Here is an 8,623-nt window from a genome sequence, read left to right as displayed (position 1 = left end):
ATAAACGCGCACACAATGAAAGAAGTGTCACTGTCAACCTTATTTCCCTCCGTCAGAAAATCCCTCGCCCACCCTCCTTGTGGATGATAAGTCAGGATACAAAATCTATCACCATGCAGTAAAGTTCAGTGAGTGTATCCATGGCAGCTACCCTCCTATTCTGGTTGAAAGATACAGGTCTTGTTCAGCATTCCTAGGGTTAAGGAGAGAGAACGGTGACCATTATAATGTGTTCTTTTGTCTGTGACATCTTTTGATTATCTGCTCCTATCACTGCTTGCTTGTCCCTACAACCACACCAGCCCCCCCCCCACCCCCCCCCCAACTTCTTCCTAACCCCCCACCCACCCCCCACCACCACCTTAAACCAGCTTATATTTCACCCCTTTCCTAAGATCCACTCAGTTCTGTTCAAGGGTCATGAGGACTCGAAACGTCAACTCTTCTCGGCCGATGCTGCCAGATCCGCTGAGTTTTTCCAGGTAATTCTGTTTTTGTTTTGGATTTCCAGCATCCGCAGTTTTTTTGTTTTTACCATTATAAAACATTATACTTTAGCAGCACTCCAGTGATTCCAGGCTCCCAAAATGTGATTTACCGTTATGATATTTCAAATTTCAACTGCCTGTCTTTTAAAGAGAAGCATTAGATTGTAGGGTCAACGCAGTCAAGCCCAAATTTAAAATCAAAATACTGCGGATGCTGGAAATCGGAAACAGAAACCAAAAATGCTGGAAAAACTCAGCAGGTCTAACAGCATTTGTGGGGAGAAAACAGTTAACGTTTCAAGTCCTTATGACTTCTTCTGAGCTAAAGAGAAGTAAAAATGTGGTGAAATTTATACTGTTTAAGGGGGTGGAGCAGGTGAAGCTGGAAAGAAGGCCAGTGATAGGTGGAAGCAAAGGAGAGATTGCCAAAGATGTCATGAACAAAAAAGGACAAAGGGGTGTTAATAGTAATGGTACTGGCTAAAGGAGGTGCTGATGGTGGCATTAAGGTCAGAAAGCAGAATGTGATAATAGCAGGAAAGTGTAAGCACTCTGGAAAGAAAAACATGAACAAGTGACAGGTGGCCTTTGTGGGGGTGGGGTGAGGTGGTGGGAAAAAAGATTGAAAATAGGAAAAAAGATGATTAATGATTAAATGATTAAAAATGAAAATTTAAAAAAATTAAAATGTGGATAAAAAAATGAAAATGAATATTGAGAAAAGAACATAAGAACTAGGATTAGGCAATTCAGCCCCTCGAGCCTGCCCTGCCATTCAATACGGTCAAGGCTGATCTCATTTCGGCTTCAACTCCAATTTCCCACCCTCTCCCCATCACCTTTCAAACTGTTACTAATTAAAAATCTGTCTATCTCCTCCTCAAATTTATTCAGTGTCCCAGTATCCACTGCATTCTGAGGTCATGAATTCCACAGATTCACGACCCTTTGAGAAAAGTAATTCCTCCTCATCTCTGATTTAAATCTACCACCCCTTAGCCTAAAACTCTGGCCTCCCATTCTAGAATGCCCCACAAGGGGAAACATCCGCTCCACATCTACTTTGTCTATCCACTTTAGCATCTTATATACCTCAATTAGATCTCCTTTCATCCTTTTAAACTCTAGCGAGTATAGGTCTAAACTGTTCAATCTCTCCTCACAAGACAAGCCCCACATCTCTGGAATCAATCTAGTGAACCTCCTCGAAACCACCTCCAATGCAACTACGTCCTTCCTCAAGTAAGGGGACCAAATCTGTGCACAGTACTCCAGGTGTGGTCTCACCAATGCCTTGTACAGTTGCAACAACACTTCCCTATTTTTATACTTTATTCCTTTAGCAATAAATGCCAAAATTCCATTTCCCTTTCTTATTACCTGCTGTACCTGCATTCTAGCTTTCAGCGATTCCTCTGCACAGAAGCATTCTGAAGTTTCTCTCCATTTAAATAATAAGTCACCTTTTTATTCTTTCAACCAAAATGGATAACCTCACACTTATCCACGTTAAACTCCATTTGCCAAATTTTGGCCCATTCACCTAACCTGTCCATATCCATTTGTAAATTTCTTATTTCTTCATTGCAAGTGTCATCTGCAAATTTAGCTATAGTACCTTCTATCCCTGAGTTCAAATCATTAATATAGATTGTAAATAGTTGGGGCCCAAGGACCGAACCCTGTGGCACTCCACTAGTTACAGCTTGCCATCCAGAAAAAGACTCATTTATCCTGAGTCTCTGCTTTCTGTTGGTTAGCCAATCCTCTGTCCAAGTTAATATATTACCCCTAACTCCATGTGATCTTACCTTGTATATTAAGCTTTTGTGCGGCTCCTTATCAAAGGCCTTCTGGAAGTCCAGAGATACTACATCTACAGGATCCCCATTATCCACTTTGCTTGTCACATCTTCAAAGAACTCTAGCAAATTAGTCAAACATGATTTACTCTTCATAAAACCTTACTGACTCTGATGGATTGCATTTTGACTTTCCAAATGCCCCATTACTACTTCCTTAATAATGGATTCCAATGACAGACATCAAACTAACTGGTCTATAGTTTCCTACTTCCTACCTCCCCCTCTTTTTGAATAAGGGCATTCTATTAGCATTTTTCTAATCCACTGGAACCTTTCCAGAATCCAGGGAATTTTGGAATATTATAGCCAATGCATCCACTATCTCCGCTGCCACTTCCTTTAAGACCCGGGAATTTAGGCCATCAGGTCCTGGGGACTTGTCACCCTTTATTCCCAATAGTTTGCTCAGTACTTTTTCTCTAGTGATGGTGATTGTTCTAAGTCCCTCCTTCTCTATACCCTCTGCATTACCTGTTACTATTGGGATGGTACTAGTGTCCTCCACCATAAAAACTGAGGCAAAATATTGATTAAGCATCTCTGCCATTTCTGCATTCCCCACTACTAACTCCCCAGTCTCATCCTCCAAGGCACCAACATTCACTTTAGCTACTCTCTTTCCTTTTATATACTTGTAGAAGCTTTTGCTATCAGTTTTTACATTTTGCGCTAGTTTTCTTTCATAATTTAGCTTTGCTCTATTTATTATTATTTTAGTAACCCTTCGTTGATCTCTAAAAGTTTCCCAATCTTCCAGCCTGCCACTGCCCTTTGCAATTTGGTATGCCTTAGTTTTTGCCTTTATGTTATATTTAACTTCTTTGCTTAGCCATGGATGTTTTTCCCCCTCTTACCATCTTTCATACTCTTTGGAATATATTTTACTTGGGAGGAATTGAATATCTCCTTAAGTATCTGTCACTGCTCATCAACTGGTCTACCTTGTAGTCTTCCTGCCCAGTCCACTAGGTCCAAATCTGCCCTCATGCCTATGTAGTTACCTTTGTTTAACTCCAGAACACTAGTGTGGGACTCAAGTTTCTCACTCCCAAAGTGAACTTGAAATTCTAGCGTGCTATGATCACTCTTCCTTATAGGATCCTTTACTATGAGATCATTAATTAATCCAATCACATTACACAAAACCAAATCCAGAATAGCCTGCTCCCTGATTGTTTCTTGGAGCAATATGTTGTGGAACCAATCTCTAATGCATGCTATGAACTCTCCCTCGAGGCTATCCTTGCCAATTTGATTAGTCCAGTCTACGTGCATATTAAAATCACCCATGATTATATGATAAAAAAAGGGGTGAGGATGGAGGAGCAAGTTCATGGTCTGAAGTTATTGAGCTCAATGTTAAGTTCGGAGTCAAGCCCAACCCTGGTTGGACAATGATCACAAACATTCCACTTTCATGTGATTAATAGCATGAACCATGGTTGATTAACCCCTCCCTAAGTAAGGGGCACTGAGGTCAGTTGCTCCATAGCATGACCTGAGCTGAGGTCAGCTAACCCTGCATTGGATCTGAGCCCAGGCTAGGACTCACTGATCTGTACAGTTCAGTACCAGATAGGATGGTGCATTCACTGGGGGCGAGGTGGGGGGGGGAAGAGGGTGGAAGCTATTCTGATGGCCAGTTTTTAACCACAGAGTGATTCCTGCTATAATAGAAACTGTCTGTCCCAACTGGCACACGGTGTAAATGTATTAGAATTGTCTGAGCTTCTTACAGGATGCAAAAAAAAACTTGCATTCATACAGCACTTCACGGGAGCGTTATCAGACAAAATTAGACACTGAGTCACATAGAGAGATTATTAGGACTGCAATTTAACTTGCCGACTTGCTCCTCGTTAGGCTTCAACTTAAAACCTGTTTTTCTCAGCAGGTGAGATAGATACCTCATACTCTGTCTATGGTGCCGTGTGTGGCAGCATGTCTCTCACCGGGTGGAATCTTCCTGGTCCCCTGAGGGTGGACTTGAAGGAACCAGGAAAGTCACAAAACCTGCTGTCGGGTTAATGGTCTGAAGCATTCCAGGCTCAGAATGATTTTGCTGGAAATGGGTTATCAAAGGCAGTGATTACCCACCCAACAGCAGCAGCTGTTAGCCGAACTAAATAATAATTTTTGTTTAATATTCATTCACAGGATGTGGGCTTCGCTGGCTGGGTCAGCATTTATTGCCCATCCCTAATTGTCCATGTGAAGGCGGTGGTGAGCTGCCTTCTTGAACCACTGCAGTCCATGTGGTGTAGGTACATCCACAGTGCTGTTTGGAAGGGAGATCCAGGATTTTGACTCAGCGACAGTGAAGGAAAGGTGATATATTTCCAAGTTAGGATGGTAAATTCCAGGTGGTGATGTTCCCATCTATCTGCTGCCAGTGTCCTTCTAGATGGTAGTGGTCGTGGGTTTGGAAGGTGCTGTCTAAATATCCATTTATGGGCTGATTGGGAACGGTCCTCCCACTGAGAGCTAAGCCCAGCAGGTGCCTAGAATTGGCTTGCCAGTGACTAGTCTGGGGGCCCCACAAGACTCCCTGTTTTAACACCCCACCCCGCCCTCACCATTAATCAGCAGGGCACAGCTTTGGCCACTGACCAGGCTGTGGAGGGGTTCCTCCTTCACAAAGGTGGCCTGGTAACTGTGGCCACTGTATATTTTATTAAAGGGAATTCCTCTTCAGAGGGTGCCTCAAGATGGTGCCCTCGCATTCCCTCTCTGAGGACAACTGTGGCCACCTCTGCCAGTAGGGCTTCCACCTTTCAGAGTCTGCAGGCTCTCGGATTAGACCTGCAGCTTCAAGATCTTGCCCACTGCCCCTAGTTGGATGCCTTAGGGAAGATCTCCCAGGCAGGTGCTCTGACAGGATCCATGGGAGCAAGTGGTCTGACCCTTGATATCAGAACCAAGTCCTTTCCACATGCAGTCAATGTATATTACTGTCCATGGTTTTTACTGCCCAATGGATACGTTTTTATTTTAAACTTTCCCTGTAGGACTAGAACAGGATCATCCTTAGGGGGTCCACAAGGAAATCTCAGCCCCTCCCTGCTGCAGCCTTCTTCTCCCTTCCTGAATGTCAGCTGCTTGTGAGACCACCGCCTGTGATTGGGGCCACACCGTGATTTCATGCTGGGTGGGCCAATTAAGGCCCACCCAGCGTGAAATGTGCGCTACAGCGCTCAGTGCTGCCTGTGCTTGGGGGGGGAAGGAAGGCGAGAGCGCAAGCTCGTGCATGCGTGCAGGTGTGTGCAACGAAAGCTCCCTGAGGCACAGAGCTGTCTCAGGGAGCTGAAGATATAAAAAATGAAAAATAAAGAATTATAAAATGGTAAAAAAAAAACATATGCCCTCATGTGACTCTGTTACATGAGCAGGGACATATTGTTAATGAAATGTTAACATTTTCATTTTATTTTTAATTGCTTTTGGAAACCTCATCCTGTCCGTGGATGAGGTTTCCTAAAAAGTGCAAAGGCCGCTTGGTCTTTTCGCCTGCCCGCCAACCATAAGGTTGGATGAGCAGCAGAAAATAATATTTAACTGGGACATTAATGGCCTTAATAGGCCTGTTAACTGATGCTGCTGACTCTTGCAGGCACCCAACGACTGAAATATTGTGTGAGTGTGCGATGAGGTCAGGACACTCACCCTACGTGGTCGTGCGTCATTTTATGCATGTTTGGTTCAGGTGGGCGTGCACCAGCCCGACAAGCGTAATATTCCGGCCCAGGTGTAACCAGCACTGCCGGCTTCAATGTCAGCAAAACTCTGTTGGAACTAAATGGAATACTTCATAATTATTGCAGAATTTGAAAAAGTGTATAATTGATTCTGCTTCCATCACTGTTAGAGCATTCCCTGTTCTATGCTCCACCCTGTGTCAATTCAATTCTCTATAACTTTCTCTTTGTTCAGATTTCCCCTATTGCTCTTTTGTTGGCTTGGCACCTGTGTTCCGTATGTCCCTGTGAAATACTGTGGGACGTTCTTTTACTTAATGGCACCATGGCATAGAGATCTTTGCAAAGCAAGACAAACAAAATGGTACACAATGTTCTAATTGCTGCCTAACCAGTGATTAGTATAGGTTTATCATTATCTCTCTGCTATTGTAATCAATTCCTAAGGCTTGTCTTATAAAGTTTAAGATTCCTTTCTTGGATGCATTTTACCTCATTATTCTTTCTCCTAAGATGTATTGTCTCTCATTTCTCCACATTAAGTTTCATCTAACATTTATCTGTCCAATGTCCTTCTGTAATTGTTGGTCATGCTACTTATTGCATCTGCAAGTTTTGATTTTGGACTTTCAGTGCCCAAGTCCAAATCTTCTCTATAGAGGAACAACAGTCCCAACACTGACCTCTGAGATTCACTACTGAATATGTCTCTCTACTAACTGTAACTGCCTATATTGTCTTTAATACCATCTTCCATAATCATATCGACAAGCCTGCTATATGGTGCTTTATTAAATGCTTTTCAAAAGTCTAAAATACACATCAACTTCATTTTCTTTACCAATATACACTTAACTCCTCAAATTATTCTATTGTATTTGTCAGACATTATGTGTTTTTTACAAATCTCTCTCTTTGCCCTTAAATAACCTAAATGTCTTAAGTGAGTATTAACTCTATCACATATTGTGCACCTAATAGCGGATCCACACACCATGTTAGCCTGACTACTCTATAGTTGACTATTTTTTTTAATGGATCTTTTACGTTTATAGACCTTTAATCATCTTGTATGTTTTTCACATCAACGAGGATTGGCTTCAGCTGTGATGTTCAAATAGTCAGTCACCCTCAGTGTCCAGGTTCACTCAAAGGATTGCACAGGCTGAAGGTACAAGCCTGGTTTCCATTCCTCTTGCCAATGGTTCACTCCGGGCGGAATTTTCCGAGCCTGCTGGCGGTGGGTGTGATAAGTGGCGTGCCTGGAAAATATGGCAGGACCCACTTCACAATGGCATGAAGGTCACGACCTTCCGCTCAGCCTGCCGACGGCAGGCCACGTTTCCCACCATCAGTCGGTGGGGAGCTAATTGTAATACATTAACATATAATTAAAAGGCCACCCTGCCAGGCTCTTGGAAATCCCTCGCATCATCCATCCACATTGGCAGGAAAGCACACCAACAGCACACAGGCGACGTGCACTTGGCGGCCTTCACTTTCGGGGAACTGAGGTGAGTGAGCAGCAGCGTTCTCCATGACTCGTCTTTTGTTTACAGGCCTCAGGGGAACCGGGGCTTGGGGGGTGGGGGGCGGCGCACTGATGCGTGGCCCCACAAGCGACTGCTGAGGGGCGGGGGCTGTCTGGGGGCAAGTGCTGGCCAGCTTCGGAGGTGACTGCTGAGGGGCGGGGGTCAAGTGCTGCCCTGGCACTGCACCTGCACACAAGCAAATCGAGGTGGGAGGCAAGGTAAGCGAGGGACGTGGACACACATTAGGGACACCTGTATAAACTGACCATGCCTCTATAACTCAGACAGATCAGGCACAGCCACAGTGATATGATTGGGGTCAGGCTCCTAGCCTGCCCACCCATGCAAGCATCACGGAGGCACCAAAGGGCCACCAAGCACTCCATATCTTACCCCCCTATCACCACCCCACCCCCTGTCACAGACTTTGAGCCCACCACCGCTTTATTGGACCACAGAGCAGTTGGACTGCACAAGTTGTACAATCTCCTCGCCAACTCTGGCCATGTAGCAGTCACTGCTGGAGGAGCTCACAGCCCCTTGCAATCTCAGCATCCCGGTTTGGACCAATGTCCAATGTTCCCCATGTCGCAGGTTGACAGGGCAGTCAGGCAGTGCATTCATCTCTGCCCATCCGAGGGGTGACCAGCACTCTCTGGGAAGTGTTAAGGGGCAGTCACACAGGGCCAGGAAAGGTGCTGAGTGCAGCCATCATAACCACGTCTCTCCTCTCTCTCTCTTTCATGCTGCAGGAGGACCATGTCAGGATCATGGATCCTGGTGACCTAGCTTTATGCCTGATGGCCAACAAAGATTGTAGAAGACGGAGGAGAGAGTGACTGAGGTTCTTGGCTGCACAAAAGCAGGAGCAGCAACCTCATGAAGAAGGGGCAGCAGGGGCTCCTGTTGACGCCGTCTAGGAGTGACAGTGAGCCGTGGCTGGCCAGCGCCTAGTGACACCCAAGGTCTATAGACGCCACCTGCCATTCCTGCAGATGATTGAGAACCAGTTGCTGATGACTGCACAGGTCTAGGACATGTGC

At 44.9% G+C, this 8,623-nt stretch overlaps 1 long non-coding RNA gene across 2 annotated transcripts in view; it reads right to left on the bottom strand.

Annotated features, from left to right (window-relative positions):
- LOC121285687 overlaps positions 1-8,623 on the bottom strand; it is a 30,193-nt gene continuing 21,570 nt past the window's right edge. For both annotated transcript variants that reach the window (XR_005944746.1, XR_005944745.1), the window contains 2 exons: positions 6,017-6,145; positions 1-193 (listed from right to left, as the gene is read on the bottom strand). This is a non-coding gene — a long non-coding RNA (uncharacterized LOC121285687). The remainder of the gene's footprint in view (positions 194-6,016; positions 6,146-8,623) is intronic.

The sequence above is a fragment of the Carcharodon carcharias genome, chromosome 13 (genome assembly GCF_017639515.1).
Source record: "Carcharodon carcharias isolate sCarCar2 chromosome 13, sCarCar2.pri, whole genome shotgun sequence".
In the NCBI taxonomy this organism is placed as follows: Eukaryota; Metazoa; Chordata; class Chondrichthyes; order Lamniformes; family Lamnidae; genus Carcharodon; species Carcharodon carcharias.
This window is presented reverse-complemented; position numbering and strand designations above follow the sequence as displayed.